This window comes from Oryctolagus cuniculus, chromosome 4 (genome assembly GCF_964237555.1).
Source record: "Oryctolagus cuniculus chromosome 4, mOryCun1.1, whole genome shotgun sequence".
Lineage (NCBI taxonomy): Eukaryota > Metazoa > Chordata > Mammalia > Lagomorpha > Leporidae > Oryctolagus > Oryctolagus cuniculus.
The window spans coordinates 36,072,729-36,091,510 of NC_091435.1; positions in this window are offsets into that span (position 1 = coordinate 36,072,729).

The window sequence follows — 18,782 nt, forward strand, 5'->3', positions numbered from 1 at the left end:
AGTTCCCTCATTTTAAAACAAATACCCAACGTGGAGTTTTTCTGCCTGGGTGTCCTAGAACTCAAAGACTCTGGTAGCCAGCAGGGGTGCTCTTCTTACAGTGGGGTAAGAACATTGCATGCCCTGCAGCTGAGTAGCTAAACTAATTTTGTTTTTCTATTCTTTTTTCATGAGTCTCAAATTTGTTTCTCACTAGAATCATCAGGGGAGCATTAAAATGCTGATCCCCAGGCCTCTTAATGTCTAAATTAATGCACCTTCCCCAGCTGGTGGCCCCAGGAAAGCATCTCACAGGTCTTAACTGAATCTGCTGACTTTTCTTTCCTCTGAAGTCAGTCCTGCTCAAAACTCACTTGACTTCATTTCTCCTCAAAGCTCCTTAGGCTGAAAGGAGACAGGCCTGATAAGCAATTTTCTTAAGTCATTCCTAAGTCTTATTTTAAGTTATCTAAAAGTGACTCTAGACAATATTTTCTTTAAGAAGTCCAGCTTGGGGTGAACTTTTGGCACAATCATTAAGCTGCTGCTTGGGACACCCACATCCCATATCAGGGCAGCCAGGTTCCAGTCTGAAATTTGCTCTCTATTCTAGCTCCCAGCACACTAATGCAAACCATGCGGGGTACTTCAGAGCTCAAGTACCCATGTGTGAGACCCAGATTGAATTCCTGGCTTCTATCATAGACCTGGCTCATCCTTGGCTACTGCAGGCTTTTAGAACATATATATATATATATATATATATATATATATATATAATTATTCAAATAAAATTACCCTCTTTCCAATAAAATTAAAAAAAAATCTTTTTTTAATGAAAGCTCAGTTTCCTGAAATTAAAAAAATAACTCAAATTGTTAATCAAATTGATAATATGCTTTTATGTGAGAAAATTTATTTTAAAGCTTATCTTTAAAACTTTTTTTGAAAGGCAGACAGAGAAAGAAACAGAGAAAGACATCTCTCACCTGGTGGTTCACTCTCAAAACACCCACAACCAGGAACTAACACATTCGATCTGTCTCTCCCACATGGGCGGCAGGAACCCAAAACTCTTGAGCCATTATCTGCTGCCTTCAGGGTGCACAATAATAGGAAACTGAATCCAGGAGCAGAACAGGTCTCGAACCCAGGCACTCAGAACCCAGAGCCCAGAGCTCACAGGCATCCTCAGGGGTATCTTAACTGCTGTGCCAACTGCCTGCTCCCATTGTAAATACTTTAAAATAGACGTTTCCCTAATGGTGGAAATAGACCACATTCCTACCTTTGAACCACTGTATTTACTGAACACTTATCTATGAAGTGACAAAAATTTTTTGCTTGACCAAAATTTATTCAGGTTTCTGAACCCTCCTGTTGGCCCATCTGTGTATTTACTCATACAACCCAATTTTAACAAAGAATCCAGCTAAGTCAGCTTAGCAGGAATCCCCCTACCGCCACTCAGCCCATCCCCCCAGTATCTGATAGGGTTCCTCATCGTCCACCATCCCCCAGGTGAGGTCTGATTACCCTAGCCCTATTTAATAAGAGTATTGTTAATCAGGTTAGCCAGAATCCCTCTGACACTTGATGTTTTCTCTTAGTCATTTCCATTCACTGACACCACCCTGCTCCAATTCCCACGTGCCCAAGCTATGTTTGGAGTTGAGCCCAATCTCTTTCCTTTACCACAAGACCCCTTTGCAATGGTCCCTGCTCCTCTGTTCATGTTGGTCCTGAATAAGCCTTACTGTACTTTAACAATTATCATTGAATAACTTTTTTTTCCATTACTAGCTTTGGACATTGCTCTGTGGAAAATAGGACAGAAACTATGTTAGACTTAATGCACTTTTGTAAAAATAAATAAATAAATGTAGATTAAAAATATATGAAACTTGTATGACAAAAAAATTAAAAAGAAAGAATAGATAATGTAATGTGTTCAGAACAATAAGTGAGAAAGCATGGAAAATGAAAAGCATGAAAGTAAGGGATTCTAGAATTATGGAAAATGAAAAATTAAGTGGCTATATAAGTAGTGACAAAAAGCCAGGGAGAGAGTGTCTTTGTAATGATGAGCTATGGTGGAATCAGTGATCTTGGCCTAGATTTCTGGTCAGGAAGGAGTAAAGAACAAAATTGGATAATTTGAACCGGGCCAGACTTTAAGGCACTGAAATGTAATACTGAGAAACTGACTCTATTCTATAGAAAATCATGGAATCAGTTACTGGAGAGGCAACTACGGCATGTAGTCCATTTGATAAAAACAACAATAGCTTATGCATTACATTTTTTTTTTAATTAGGCAGAGTTAGACAGTGAGAGAGAGGGACAGAGAAAAAGGTCTTCCTTCCATTGGTTCACCCCACAAATGGCCGCTGTGGCTGGCGCACTGTGCTGATCCAAAGCCAGGAGCCAGGTGCTTCCTCCTGGTCTCCCATGTGATTGCAGGGCCCAAGGACTTGGGCCATCCTCCTCTGCCTTCCTGGGCCACAGCAGAGAGCTGGACTGGAAGAAGAGTAACCAGGATTAGAACCTGGAGCCCACACGGGATGCCGGCACCGAAGGCAGAAGATTAACCAAGTGAGCCATGGCGCCGACCCTATATATATATATATATATTTTAATAGAGTGGGCATTTTTGGAGCAAGTGAAGAGAGGGGTGTGAACAAGTACCTGGAAACAAGGTTGTCCAGGGAGAATTAAATTTTAAAGGCAGTTTATATTATCTAAGCAAACATATGCAAAATAAATGAAAAGGCAAAATGGCTCTGTTTTAGTAATCTGATTCATTAACAGTTCTAAAGAAAAGATCTCAACCAGCAGTGCTTAAATAAAAGAAAGAGACTAGGTAGAACTGCCTCAAGCATTGCCCAAGATGGGTGGCCCAAGTTAACCCTATCTTTGTTTGGAGATCAATGTTTTCAATTCAACTGTTGGGGTTCAGAATATGGAGCTTTGCCATACCAAGAGTTTTAAGCTTTTTGAATTATTTATTTGAGAAAAAGAATGACAGAAAGAGAGAGAGAAAGGGAGAGAGTCAGAGTTGTATTCTATCTGTTGGTTCACTCTCTAAGTGTTCACAACTTCTGGGGCTGTGCCAACTTGAAGCTAGGAGTTGGAAACCCAATATGGCTATTCCCACATGGCTAACAGGTTCCCACATACTCCCAGGATATATGCTAGCAGAAGGCTCGATCAACAGCAGGGCACAGATCAAACCAGGCACTTCAACAATGGATGTGAGTGTCCTTAGTGTTTTCTGAACTGCTGTGCCACAATGCTTGCCTCTGAGCACTTTGAATTGAAGGACACTGGAAGGAGCTCAGATGTGTTCGTGTAGTTTGTGTAAATCTGCCACAAAGAGTAAACATTGGCATTTACAAGCCACTTTGGATGTCAAGCCTGTGGCAGGACTTTTTACAGACAATAGTTTATTTAATCATCTGATTCTATAGGATGAATTCTACCGTCTTCATTTTCTAAAGGAATTAAAACTGAGAGACAGGAAAGCTAAGTCACACTCCTGCAGATCTTTAAATAATAGGTTGTGGCTTAGGGCTTCAGACTTCCATTTACCTGATTCCAATAACTATGTGGTGAACCAGTTGATACTCTGAGAGAGTGGAGCCTGTGAGACTCCAAGAGTGGGTAACAGGCCTCAGCTGGCATTAACTTGTTCCTGGTGCTTGCCACTATTTGCAACATCTTAACAAATTAAGGCAGTTTTTTGTGGCAACCCACTTGAACTGTGTTATCTTCTCATTTCAAGAGCTGCCATCCTCAGAAACCATTCTCCCCACAATTATCCACTCCAGTCATTGGGCATTTTTTCATGTACAGAAATGAATCGTCTCTTGTCTAAGAATTTCAATGCCATTCCCCGATTCTAGAGAGTTCTACCCCTAGCTTTCTCTCCCCACATTGCTAAATAACTGCGATGTCACATCTCACCTGATCCTTGTTTTCTTGTGGTTTCATCCTCACTTTCCTTCCAGTTTCCGAATGCCACTGAATGCCATCTTCTTCTCCATTTCACAGTGAAGATGGACAGCACAATATCCATACCTCAGAAGAAAACAGTAGAATCCTCCTTACTCCCTCCCCCTCTCCCTCTCTAGGTTAGAGTTCTCAGGACTGCTATCTTTCCATGGAGAGGAGAAATAAATGTTTAATGATCCATTTTTCAAAGAAGGAATTGCAACCTTTTTCTTCAAACTCTGGCTAAGCCCGTGGCAACAATTCAAATTGCAGTTACAAAAGATCAATGAAAGTTACATGAACCAATGCTTGAAGCACAGGAGTAGGCATTGAAGTTCCAGAAGTCAGCACAGGTTTTTGGGGCAGTAGCTGAGACACTTAGGACCCCCATGTCCCAGTTCACAGTGTCTGGGTTCTAGTCCTGGCTCCACTTTTTTTTTTTTTTTTTTTTTTTTGACAGAGTTAGGAAGAGAGACAGAGAAAGATCTTCCTTCCAAAATGGCTGCTAGGGCTGGCGCTGCGCCGATCCGAAGCCAGGAGCCAAGTGTTTCCTCCTGGTCTCCCATGCGGGTGCAGGGGCCCAAGCACCCAGGCCATCCTCCACTGCCCTCCCAGGCCACAGCAGAGAGCTGGACCAGAAGAGGAGCAACCAGGACTAGAACCTGGCACCCATATAGGATGCTGGCACTGCAGGCAGAGGATTAACCAAGCCAGCCACGGCGCTGGCCCCCTGGTTCCACTTCTAATTCCAGCTTCCTGATAATGTGTACCCTGGCAGACAGCTGGTAATGTCTCAAGTACTTGGGTCCCTCTCACCCATGTGTAAGATCTGCATTAAATTCTACACTCCTGACTTCAGCCTGGTACAGGCCCAGATGCTGGGAAATTTGGGGGAGTGAATCAGCAAATAGATCATTTCTCTCTCTTTCCCTCTCTCCCTCATTAAAATAAATAGTTACCAGAAGTTGAAAGCTAGACTTCATGAATACAGAAAGTACCTCATTAACTTCCTACTCATATTTATTCACCCACCCATAATCAAGCTGGTCTGATCCAAACACAGTGTTTGCAAAATTGCTTTATCTGTTATTAATTGCTTAATGGGAGGGTGGAAATTTGATTAGGATTACAGTGCCTACATTCCTGCGATTTTTAGTATATGTGCTACTGAAACGAGCACAGTTCTTGCCAATTTTGATACCCTAGTATAAACACATACTTCAATTTTGACTTAAAGAAGAGCAATCATAGAATGTTTTATAACATTCCTTGATCCTGTCAGCAAAGAATTTACATATAATTCACAAGGAAGTCTGTGAGTGAATATGAGTATTGGCACTTCCATGAGCTTGAATGTATTTTATTCTTTCTACATTTACACAGATTTGTCATGGAGTAAATAAAAAAGATGGAAATTCCCCAAATCCATGAAGGCAGGAGACAGGAGAAGAACGAGTAGGTGAGGGATAGAGGAAAACATTGTTACAAATAGAGCAAATCTTTCTGTTGCAAAGTAGAATGAAGAAACATAAAATTACTTGCAATCATTCATTTCAAATAGTTCCCCTTAGTCCGAGTTTAGTAGCTTCATTCTACTTATTTTGAGTGCCAATATCAGTAAAATATATTTTTTCCTTTTATTTTGGTGTCTGGGAAAGGGGCTAGTGGCCTAGACTACAGACAGACAGAGGGCTAAATGAGCTTTCTAAAGAAATCAACTTATTTTGGCAGAGTAGTGAGTAGGCAACACCCATTGCTTAGCAGTCCAAGAGTGTAATGATTAACATTTGGCTTCTCATTTTTTTTACTTACTACTGGGACTCGCTAGCTTTTGATCACCTTTCTGTTTCACTCCTTGTTCTTTAGTTCCACAAATTATTCGCATAAATTGCATGTGAGTTTCCTTTCATCTTCTCATCCATTGTTCTTTCTATCAACCAGCTAATACCTATTGAATTATTTAGCCATTTAGGAAGACCCCCTACAGTGGAATGTGATCCCAATCCTATTTTCTTCATGAAGGCCAAAATGGATAACACTAACATTTGCCACAGAACAGCTGATCCTAACTGTGGTCTTAGAGCCACCATGCTCCAGAGTCAATATTAAAACTGTGAAGAGCCCATTATCTCTATATGAAGCATTTTGTGGTCCAGAGAAATTGATTTTCAAAGTATTCCAAAATCATTAAATTTTGTGTTCAGTGGCTCTAAAAATTATAGAAGCAAAACTTGATTAAATAACTTGAAATACTGCTATTTTCTTTATCAGAGAAAATTATGTTTGAAGTTCATACTAGAAAGATACTTTGAAAAGTTGATCCATAAGCTCAGACTGAGAATTTTATAGATACTAAGCAAATAATATGCCAGATTCTATGTTAGAGATTTTACCTATTATGACCTTAATATTCTAAAACAATCCCTTATTTACACAACAAGAACCTGAAAATCAGAGAAGGCAAACAGAAAACCAATTGGCAGTGCTAGAGAGAGAGAGATATCCATCTTTGAATCTAGATATCAAGGAATACATATCATATGTTTTTGTCACAAGATGGCCTACCTCAAGTAGATACATGTGCCAGATTCTTATTTCTCCTTTTCAAAATTCTATCTGTTTATAATGTTACTAAACCACTATTTTAACCATTGTAATAATCTTCCTCTTTTTTTTAAATGAATGAATATACAATGTTCTTATACTTGTGTAAGGTAGGAGACTAAAAATCTTTTTCTTATCCTTCCTGAATTCAGAGCTGAGGGCGCTTTTACAGAAGACAGACTAACAAGAAGAAACCACATATACTTACTTAAGGTAACTTTTAGGCAACACAGGAACCATCATGAAGAAAGGGAAAGTCAAAAAATCAAACATGAAACTTTTTATAGCAGACATGAGGAAGAGTGGATATGAAATCAGATTGTTAATTAGGTCTCCTCTTGACAAAGTCTCCTGCTGTGTCTCCTCACTCCTTCCCCAAAACCTTTCCTGTCCTAGTCTTTAAAAAGAGTTTCTCGCCTTAATAGTCAGATTAAATCACTGTTTCTAAGCCATTTTTTACAGCCTTCAACACTAAGTTGGCCTAAATCAACTTCACCTAGACCAAAGTTTATCAGCTGGCCCTCACATGCCAGAGAAGTAGCATTATGACTTAGAGAACCAAAGCTGTGCACGCCCTAACCCCTCACAGAGCCCAGCATTGGAAAATGAGAAGAGGAAGAGTCGGACAGCTTCAGGAAGCAAGGGGTCTTAGATGACAGTATCTCTGGACTGGACTCTTCCTCATAGCAATACACACATGAACCTGCTGTGGGACCACCAATCAGGAATTACCCTATCAACAGGTCCCCATGAGGTCTTAACTATCCCCATAAACGTTTTCCCAGAGCCCCAGTCAGGGAGACAGATTTGAGTTTTACATCTCTCCACATTGGGGAGCCAAGGAGATGAAGTCTTTCTTCTCCCCAAAGACTGGCATCACAGATTGGCTTTTTGAGCATCGGGCAATGAACCTACTTGTGTGAGAACATGTTTTGGTGACCCAGAAGGAACTTGAGGTCCTCTGGCTGCTTTCTGTGGTCACACCCCTGCAGCGTCATGATGTCTCCCACCACCAGGCAGGACTGAACCAACAACCACCTAGATCATTAGAATACTGGCTCGGTCCATGGGTTCACCTTTCTACAGCAGTGGTTTGAACAAGGCAGCTCTTGAACAAGGCAGCTTTTGGTAAGAAATCTCAAAAGAGCAGTATCACATCCGTCTTCGACTCTGGTTCCCGGCTTCTTCCAGAGCCGCATTTGGCTCCACCCAGAGTCCTGCCGGCATGAATCCCTAATCTAGTTAATGAGAGGCAGGGCTGTGCTTTATACAGAGAAACTCCAGGTAGTCTGAACTGGATATGTGTTATTTGTCCAGGTCTGTTATGGTTTGTGTCAATTCATGTTGCCTGTAGAGTAAGTAAAGGTGAGTCCTGGGCAGCCAGAAAAACTAAAAACAAAACAAAACCTTGACTAAGGTTGTATGAGAGGCTTCAGACTCCAAAGATAAGAGTCACTATGATTCTCCCTGACCCAAGAGTGTGTAGTGGGGCAACTCACAGCCTGGCAGGATATCGGGACATTGGCCCATGATGGGTGTCAGCATGAGACAGCATTCTATCAGAAGCACATATCTTCCTTCTGGGTCAGAGGGTCCTACCTGTATCTCATTTAGGGGGCAAAGATAAAGGATTCATCCCCCGCTTCTCTGAGCCCTTCCATGCCTCATTAAGTGTATGAGAAAAACCTGAGACACCAGAGAGGCAACCCAGCTCCTTGGTAATTTGTAGAGAAATTACCTCCACAAGCAGCACATGTGGACCCCACACCAGGTCAAAGATTCGAGCAGACTTCTTGTGACTTTCCCATAAACAATCATTGTAGAACATGCTGGGAGGAGGCCAGGTGACAGTCATTTAGGTTGCATTCTGTAAACTAGGCAACATTCAGTTATGAACCTATGAAGAGGAAAAAGATGGTGGGATCAGTGCTGTGGTGCAGGGGGTTAAGCCACACCTAAGATGCTGGCATCCCATATGAGTTTGAGTCTCGGCCACTCCACTTCTGATCCAGCTCCATGCCAGTGTCCTGGGCCCATGACAGCCACATGGGAGACCTAGGTGGAGGTCCAGGCTTCAGGCATTAGTTTGGCCCAGGCCTGGCTGTTGTGACCATTTGGGGAGTGAATCGGCAAATGGAAGATCTGCATGTGTGTGTGTGTGTGTGCACGTGCTCAGGTTTCTTTCCCTCTCTCTCTGTAACTCTTCCTTCCAAATAAATAAATAAATCTTTCAAAAAAGAAAAAAAGTGATGTTTTTCTGCAACAGAGTACAGTTTCAGAAAAAGCCTAACAGGAATCGGAACTGCTTTCATGAGATAAATTCAAACAACCATGGCCCTGATGACCTCGCAATTTCAGTACGACATCTAACTGGAATCCAAATGACCTAGATAATCAGGTAAAGCTAAATCACTGTAGCTAGTGTCTGGTTATCAGTATGCAAGAAGGAGTACTGAAGCAAAAACAATTTAAGAGCCGAGAGATTCAACAGGGAACCCAGGAAAATCCCTCTGCCTTCCTGGAGGGAATGTTTTAAGCTTTCCAACAGTATACGGATATCGATCCAGATCTCCAAGAAAACATGAGGTTAATAAACATAACAGTTATGAGACAACGTTCCCCAGCCATCAGGAGGAGATTACAAAAATGAGAGGAATGATTGAAAATGCAAATGTCCTAACTGGTGCAGATTTGTTTTCAATAATAGAGACTCAATACACAAAGAACAGAGCACTGTGTGAATCGACATCATGGCACTGCACATGCAACAGACTTACTCAGGGGCCACTTACACCACACAAAAGACACCATGAGTAATTTCACTCCCACTCCACACCAAATGTTCAAACACTGGAAAGAGGGGAGCACCAAAATTAGGGTGAAACCACTATGCTTCTTGTAAATAGGAAGGCATTGTACAAAGAATTTTCCCAACACACTACGTTGAAGAGGAGGCTAAGGAGCCCAGGCTACAGATGCTTCAGCTGACAGTGATGAAGAATGATGGGTGTCGGGGGCTTCCTCCTTGGATACAGACAATGGATAGTTCCCACTGGGAACCTCACAGAACTTGCTGCAGGGCAGACACCTGTGGACATTTTGGTCAAGACTGGACATATCTACTACAAACTCTTAAACTGCCAACCACTCTTATCTCAAAGAACCATGTTGGTCACAGGAATCTTTGGAAAAATCTCAAAGAGAAGCCAATGCTGTGGCGCAGTGGTTTAAAGCCCTGGTCCGCAGTGCTGGCATCCCATACGGATGCCGGTTCAAGTTCCTGCCTCTCCACTTCTATCCAGCTCTCTGCTATGGCCTGGGAAAGCAGTAAAGATGGCCCAAGTCCTTGGGCCCCTGCACCCATGTGGGAGACCCAGAAGAAGCTCCTGGCTCCTGGCTCCCAGCTCCTGGCTTCAGATCAGCTCAGCTCTGGCAATTGTGGTCATTTGTGGAGTGAACCAGTGAATGAAGACTTCTCAATCTCTCTCTGGCTCTGCCTCTTTTTGTAACTCTTTCAAATAACAAATAAATAAATCTTTAAGAAAAAGAAAAGAAAATATTTCTTCCAATCTCAGCATTGCTGAATCAAGAAAGGCTGCCTCAAACATAGCTTTTTCAAATGCCTGAATGCCCATTCCTCCTTTGAGATGCGACTTACTAAGCAGCCTGAATGCTCAGATCACTTTTCACCAGAAAAAATTGAGGTTTGGGTACCACCGGAATAGGCCTGTACCTTATGGCAGCATTACTGTTTCTAGAAGCATCTGAACCCTCAGAGATCCTGAAAGAAGTCTGTAATGAGTAAACCAGAGGATGGGCAGATGGAAACCTGGAAAGACAGATAACCCAGGGGAGTGGAAGTGGATTGCTGTGGAGGCTGTCCCATATATAGGACACTGATCAAGACAAGTTGGGCAATCAATATACCACGTAAGCTAATGTTGAAATAAACGTTATGGCATTGAAATACTCAGAGAACTGAAAACTTGGGACTTCAGGAGTTAGGAGGGATGAGGGATTTTTCAGTGCATGTGGGTGAGCACAGGAAGCAAACATGCCCAAGTTCTACTGCCTTCCTGGTGGATGTCTCCTCTCTGTTTTGAGTTTGATTTTTTTCTTGTTAGTGAAATTGCAGTAGGAAGATTGAAGACAATTGTGTTCCTGAACTGGTCTTTAGGTGAATAAGAGAATTTTGGAGGGTAACTCCTTCTACTCTGTGGGAGATAAAGAGGATCAGGAGTAAGGAGGAATTGGGGAGAGAGAACATGAGGCGTTTTCTTTAGCTCAACATTTGAAGCACTGTAATTTAGAGTATCGTTTTCTAAGCACAAATGTTAACAAGAGAAAAACACAACGAATTTATTAAATCAAAGTGATGTTGTTGTACGCAGGCATACAGGATCAAGTTGATCAGGTTTGTGAGCTGGAAGGCCATGCCTTCACCATGCCTCTCTTGAACTCGCGCCCCTACCTGGCCACACCTGTGTGTCCACAGGTCAATCAGGTTAATTAACCACACCCCTTCAGAAGTGGATTGAAGGCTTGGGACATGGTGAGTCTAGCCATTTTTGGCCCTTTTGCCTCTTTTGCCATTGCGGGCTCTTGCTGTGCCTTTGGGCACGTGGTCTTCCGGCCATCTGCTCTATGTTTCCTGGCCCACATGTTCCTCCACACGGCTGGCTCCTCCTGGTACACAGTATGAATCCAGATTTCTTTCTATTTTAGATAGGGCCCTCAGTCCTATGCATTTCTCTCACTGAATAAAAAGCTTAAAAACTTATCATTGCTGCCTTGGTTATTTATGCCAGTATTCAGAATTCCCTGAATATTAGGCAAAAACTCACAAGGCTTATTAATATAACAAATCTATTAATAGGCACCCAGTAATATAATTGGCAGCCCATGCTTCAATATCATATGGCACTCCCAGATGGGACTTTTAAGGGGTCTGTCTCCAATAACAATATGTGATAGGAGACCTTCAGGAATGAAGACCAAAGAAAATTTTCTATTTGTATGCTTAGATATGATGCAGAATGGACAATGGTCTAGAAATGTGTGATAAATAAAAGAATTCTATCTGATGGTAATAGACTAAGAGAGGAAACCAAGTAAGGTCTGTCCATTCAGATCAGTTTGGCCTCTGCTAGGGGCACTCCTTCCTTCCAGATATGCAGCAAGATCTCTCTGGAATGAGGGGCCTCAAGGGAAAAGGGAGAGAGTGCTCTTTTTTAGTTTTATGTCTTCTCTGAAGGACAAGGGTTGTAGTATCTATTACCTGCTTTGGGGAACATGAAGTTTTGTTTCTTTGACTTGCTCTGGGGGAAACAAAGGGTTTAAGGACAAGAAATAAGGAAAAAGCCAGAGGAAGCTTGCTTGTGAACCTTTGATGCCCTTCATCTTAAAGTACTAGCAGAGGGGCTGGTGTTGTGGAACAGTGGGTTTAGCAGCTGCTTTGGACACCTGCATCCCATATCAAAGTGCTGGTTTGAGTCCTGGCTCCTCCCCTCCCAATCTATCTCCCTGTTAATAAGCCTTGGAAACAGCTGATGATGGCTCAAGCATTTGAGTTCCTGCCACCCACGTGGGAGACCCAGATGGAGTTCTGAGCTCCTGGCTTCAGCCTGACCTGGGCCCTGGCTACAATGGTCATTTGGGAAGTGAACCAGCAGATGAAAGTGCCTCCCTCTCCCTCTGCCTCCTTCTCATTCATTTTGTCTTCCAAATTTATTTATAAATAATAAATCAGAGCCGGTGCCGCGGCTCACTAGGCTAATCCTCCGCCTTGTGGTTCCGGCACACCGTGTTCTAGTCCTGGTCGGGGTGCCGGATTCTGTCCCGGTTGCCCCTCTTCCAGGCCAGCTCTCTGCTGTGGCCAGGGAGTACAGTGGAGGATGGCCCAAGTGCTTGGGCCCTGCACCCCATGGGAGACCAGGAGAAGTACCTGGCTCCTGCCATCCGATCAGCGCAGTGCGCTGGTCGCAGCCCGCCGGCCACGGTGGCCATTGGAGGGTGAACCAATGGCAAAGGAAGACCTTTCTCTCTGTCTCTCTCTCTCACTGTCTACTCTGCCTGTCAAAAAAAAATAATAATAATAAATCAGATTTTTTTAAAAAAATGAAGAACTCAGAAAAAACAAGGTGCCATACTTTGGGACACTGTGATCTGAACCCTGGCATTCCCGTATACTTGCCTTCTCATGATTTGCCACCCCTAGTGACTCAGGGTCTTTTACCTTTGTTTTATTATTTTTCTATAACTGAATTATTCTCTGTGAAATATACTACATAAGCTGGAGTTCTAAGCTGCCTCTAAGAATTATCACATCACTTCCTGGGTATCTCTCATGTATACATGAAATATACTCTTACATGTTAATAACTTTGCACATGTTTTTCTCTTATTACTCCATTTAATGTTTTAAGGGTCCCAGTGAAGCCCGCCAAGGAGTAGAAGGAAAATTATTTTTTTGTTCCCCACAAAGGCCATTGAAGCCAATTGATACATTTTTGTGATTCGTTACAAGAACTGGGGCTTTTACTCTGAATGAATTGGACATCATTGACAGTTTTTGAGCCTTAATAGATTTGACTTACCTTTCCACATGCTTACACCAGCTGCTGGGTCAAGAATAGGCTGAGTGGAAGGCAGAGATCAAAGTGGGGGAGAACAATTAGGAAGCAATCACAGGTGAGAACAAAGTGGTTGGATCTGGGTAACAACACAGAAGGAATACAGAGGTCAGTGCCTGGAAACATTTTAACACAAAGACAGAATTTACCAACAGATTGTATGTGGTTATATCTGAGAAAGAAAGATTACAGATTAACTGTGTCGATTTCCATTCACAGATGAAGTAAGACAAAGACAGAATTTACCATTGTGTTTTGCTCATGGAAGTCATTGGTTAGGAATGTAAGGGCTATTTCAGATGGTGGAGATAAATGAAGATATTATTGCATCTTTTCAACTTGAATGACTATAGAAAATGATTATTATGAAGAGGCACTGAGAGAACAATTGCTGTATGAAGAAGTTGTATGAAAGGGGGTGGTTTCCAGGGGGCAAGTCAAGTGGCTGCTATGGGAGCAGGGAGAATTTATCTGTTTTAACAGAACTAGAAGTAGAGGGAGTGATTACTAACACAAGGTTATCGGTAGCTGATAGAAGATGTGGGAAAAATTATCTTCCCTTTTCATTTTCCTTACTGAAATTAAAGCACGATTCATTAGCTGAAATGTTGGTCTCAGCCTTGGGCAGTGGAGGGGTGGGGCAGGAATTGGAGATTTGGAAAATGACAGAGTCAAAAGTGAAGACAAATGAAATAGAGTAGGATTTTTAAGAATAATTATGACAGGTAATAGAATCTTAGTGCATAATGAGAGAAGGAAGTATGTGCATGGGTGAGGGTCCGTTTGAGGGGGTTTTACTGACTTATTGGACGGAGCCGAGACTGAATCTCTGTTCTTTCCCACCCAGACAGTATAGGGACTGCTGAATAGCTGCCCTTCCCCTTCCTAAGTCTGCTCAGAAGAGTCATAGCTTTTCGTAAGCTGCACATAAAGAGACTTTCTAATCCTTCACTTAGGACGATGGGTGTCTACTTAGTCTACACTGGCACAATTAAGATTCCCCCTCCAGTGGCCAGTCCCAGAATAAAATTTTTGCCCTAAATCATTTCTTTTTATTGCTGAGTTACAGTTATTGTCTTTATCCACCAGTTTTATACAAAGCTTAATGTAGGCACTGTGAACAAAATACAATCGTCTCTGCTGTCAAGTAGCTTTGCTGAGGTGCAAAAGAAAAGGAATACCCAGTGCAGACATTTGGACTAGGGGTAAAGATGCTGCTTAGGATGCTGGCATCCCACAGCAGAGCAACTAAGCTTGAATTCTGGCACCTCTCCCAACTCCAGCTTCTTGCTAATGCATACTCTGAGAGATTGCAGTGATGAGGCAAATGATTAAGTCCCCACCAGTCATGTGGGAGACCCAGAGAGTTTTGCTTGGTCCAGGTCTGTCATGGGCATTTGGGGAGTGAACCAGCAAATGAGATATCTCTATGACTCTGTCTGCCTCTCGAATGAATGAATAAATAAAAAATCTTTAAAGGTCTTTAAAAAATCAAAATGAGGAAAATCCTAAAATGATCATCTGTATGGAAAAAAAAACTTGACGCAAAAGGAGATAGGGTTTGGTAGGTGAAAATAGACACAGAGGATGCTATTTAAAAAAAAAAAAAAGAATTAAAGTAAAGGGCCACTGCTTAGATCATCTGCTTCCCACAACACAGAGTCAGAGTTTAAATCTTGGCTATACTCTCAATTCAGTCTTCTTGCTAACATGCAACCTGGGAGGCAGACGATGGCTCAAATATTGGGGCCCTGTCACTCATGTGGGAGATCTAGATTTAGTTTGACTTCCACCAGCCCTGGCTGCTGCAGTTATTTGGAAAGTGAACCAGTGGATAGAAGATGTGTGTGTGTGTATGTGTGTGTGTGTGAGTGTGTTTGCCTTTCCAATAAATGAAATTACTTAAAAAGAAGTGTTGAAGAAAGGAAGTGAGACACAGTGGTAGCTAGAGCTATCTCCTATCAATGTCAGGGATTCTCAAATGCAATACCCACAGATGTGGCTTACCTGATTTATTGTTGAAGCAGCAAAGAGGTCATAAAACAGGAGAGCAAATAGAGGTGATAAAGTAAGAGGGAGTTAATTGGGATGAGGGCTTGTGTTGTTTGGCCTTTTGAGTGAGATAGGAAGCCAAGGAAGTTTTGAAAGAGAGGAATGATGATCAAAATACACTTAGAAGAATCATTCTGGCTGTCGTACTGAGAACTCATTAACTTTATGAACACTGCAAATATTTTTGTAAACCAAAATAACTCTAGACAAAGGTCTAGTGAAAAAGGAAAATAAGCCTCTAGAAATTATGGAAAATGAGGACTGGAGATGTTGGTTCAACCACTGAAGTTTCTTGGGAATGACCTGTTTTTATGTCAACATGTTGCTAGTTCTGGGAGCTTTATGGAATCAATCTAAAAAAGGATTGATTTCTTTGACACTGAATCTGAGAAGGTACTGTGTTTTGGATAGATTCCTAGAGGGGCAGTAAGTAACACCTGGTCTTCATAAACAACTGTGCCAGACTAGTTACAGCACTGACACCCATGCCAAAAGTGAATGGTGACATTAAACTCTTCAATCCCCTGTTCTCTCTCTCTCTCTTGGAATTTCATGCCTCAGTAAATCTTGTTTGGACTAAGAAATCACTAGTAACTCTTAAGATGGAAAGACTAGAAATCCAACACCTGCAAGCAGATGAGGTCTTTGAGAAATTAACTGAGGGAGATATTGAAATATGTATCCTTTTGAAATTGGTAATGCAGTAAATTCAGCTGATACACTATGAAGAATTTCATGAAGCCATAAAATTCTGCTTTTATATATAAAGCAATCATAAAAGAATACAAAATATAAATTACAAATAAGGCAGAGTGTAACTATAAAGTTTGTTAAGTCAAATCTACAGCGACACATATTATATGATCCTAGCCTAGTTGCATGTACCCCAGCAGCCTGTTTAACTTAGCTAGGCCTCCATTATCGCATGTGCAAACTAGTATATTTAAGGTTTGGGGAAGAGCACATATTAAAATATGGTTGAAAATATATTGTAGACTGCAGCTCTGTACATGCTATGAAGAAGCAGGAAAACACAAATTTTTAATCATATTTTTCCTATGAAGCTTTTATTCCTACTAAGAGGAATTGAAAATTAATATACTTTCTATTCTTGTTTTTACTCATTTTTCTTGACATAATAAAGTTACAAATGAAGAATAAACAAAAAGATTAAAGGTAGAAAGAGAGAACGAGAGCAAATACTTGATATGAGCTAAATGAATGATTTTGGTCCTGGCTACTAGCCAGTGTTGTTGTTGGCTGAACTTGTGAATTTCGGCAAAAATACCTGTGAGGCTGGTGCTGTGGTGTAGCAGCTAAGGCCTCCACCTGCATTGTCAGCATCTCATATGATATGGGCACTGTTTTGAGTCCTGGCTATACCACTTCTGATTCAGTTCCTTGTTAATGCACCTAGGAAAGCAGAGGAAGATGATACAAGTATATGGACCCCTGCACACAAGGAGAGACCTGGAAGAAGCTCCTGGCTTCGGATTGGCTCAGCTCTAGCCATGGCAGGCATTTGGGGAGTAAACCAGTAAACAGCAGGTCTCTCTCTTTCTCTCTTTCTCTTTCTCTCTTTCTCTCTCGCTTTCTCTTTCTCTCTCTGTTTCTCTCTCTCTCTTTTTCTTTCTCTCTCTCTCTCCCCCTCCGTCCCTCCCCATAACTGCCTTTCAAATAAATAAATAAATAAATAAATCTAAAAACAAAAAGCCCAAAAACCAAAAAATCAAAACACCTGTAGCTTCTTTGCACATACAATCAAGGGAAAGGGGTGTGGGGAGCAACTCGGACTAGACTAAGTTACTGGAATTAAGACTTATTCTATGCATCTGCTCTCCCACAATATGGCGCTGGGAGAGGAGAAAACAGCTTCTACCCAGCTGCCTCCAGTTCAACCAATAAACAGCAGGACCTGCTCCTGATTGGAGGAGAGCAGCGTACTCGGCGTGTGGGCAGCCGAGTTGGGATTGGCGGAGGAGGACTATAAAGGAGGAGAGAGACGGCATGCACAGGGAACATCTAAGAGGAACATCTAAGGGAAACACCTGTGCAGCCCCCGAGAGAGCCGGCCGGCGGTGTGCCGCTCCCCCGCGGAAGTGGGGAATGTGGCAGGGGGAACCGCCCTTCCACGGAGGTGGAAGGACCAGCAGCCAACCCGGGAAGGACCAGCAGCAAACCCCGGGGAGGGCCGAGCAGACAGAAGAACAGCGCAGGGTCCTGTGTCGTTCCTCCACGAAGACGGGGAGCGACAAAGGGGTATCACATTTCTGGCTTAGAAAGTAAAACCTGAGCAATAGTGACTTGATGTGTGTATTAGGGGCAGCAGATTTCTTACAGTTGGACAATGGATGTCATGAAGGGTGATACCAGGCATAGAATACATTTTGTTTACCATCATCATTTCAAAAATCACTATCCTCCACTCTCATTACATATATTGTTGCTTAAATGCCTGCAACGCCCTTTATTTTCAGATCTTGCTTCTTTCTGCTTATGGATTCTCTATCCACTGGAGACATTTAGGTAATTCTGGTTATTGCAGCATAACAAACCACCCCAATCATAATAGTATAAAGTATCATTCATGAGTTTTATTCTCGTAGAGTCTATGGGTCTGGAGCGGAAGGCATAAACAGTATGGTTTGTTTGGGGACATCTTCGTAACTGCTCATGACGTCTCATGACCCTGCTTGCAAGTTCAAGTGGGTGCTGTGGAGCAGTAAGTTAAGCCATTGCTTGGAATGACTGCATCCCGTTTCTGAGGGCCTCGTTCAGGTCCCAGCTATCCTCTTTCCAATCCAGCTTCCTGATAAGCATACCTAGGTGGCAGCAAATGGTGACTCAAGTACTTGGGTCCCTAAAATCCATATGGGATACCCAGAAGGAGATCCAGGTTCCTGGCTTCAGCCTAGCCCACCCCTGCTTTTGTGGGCAGAAGATGGGAAATTCTCTCTCCCCTCTCTCCCTACCTTTCAAATACATAAACATTAATTGAGCATTGAAAATCACTACATAAGCTGTATATAAACAACTAAATTTGTGAGTATAAATGGATGTGTGTGTTGTTCATTATTTGGTGCTTTCACAGTCTCTATTCTCTTCAGAAAAATAGAGCACATACTTCATGGGTAACAGATCCATACACTACAGTGGGAGACTTCACGTGTCTAAGCAAACCCAGGTATAGGACAGGTAGCATGTGCTATTTCTCTGGACAACCACCCAGATAACTGAAATAGGTTTACCGGTTTTTGAATAGTTACCTAACTTTTGTCTCCTTGCCTCTGAATTTTACCTTGTGTGGCCTGAGAATGTCTATTAGGACCATCTTGGTAACACCTTGAGAAGCAAAGCAATATGTGGAGCCAAGAGCAGCAAAGCGATTCCAGGACAACGGAGTCAGGGCCTTGACTGATCCACGTTCACACAAGGCCTTTTTGTTTACTTTTCAGTACCATTACACCATGAATTTATTTTATTGCTTAGCCTCGTTGAGTTGAATTTTATGTATTTTACGTC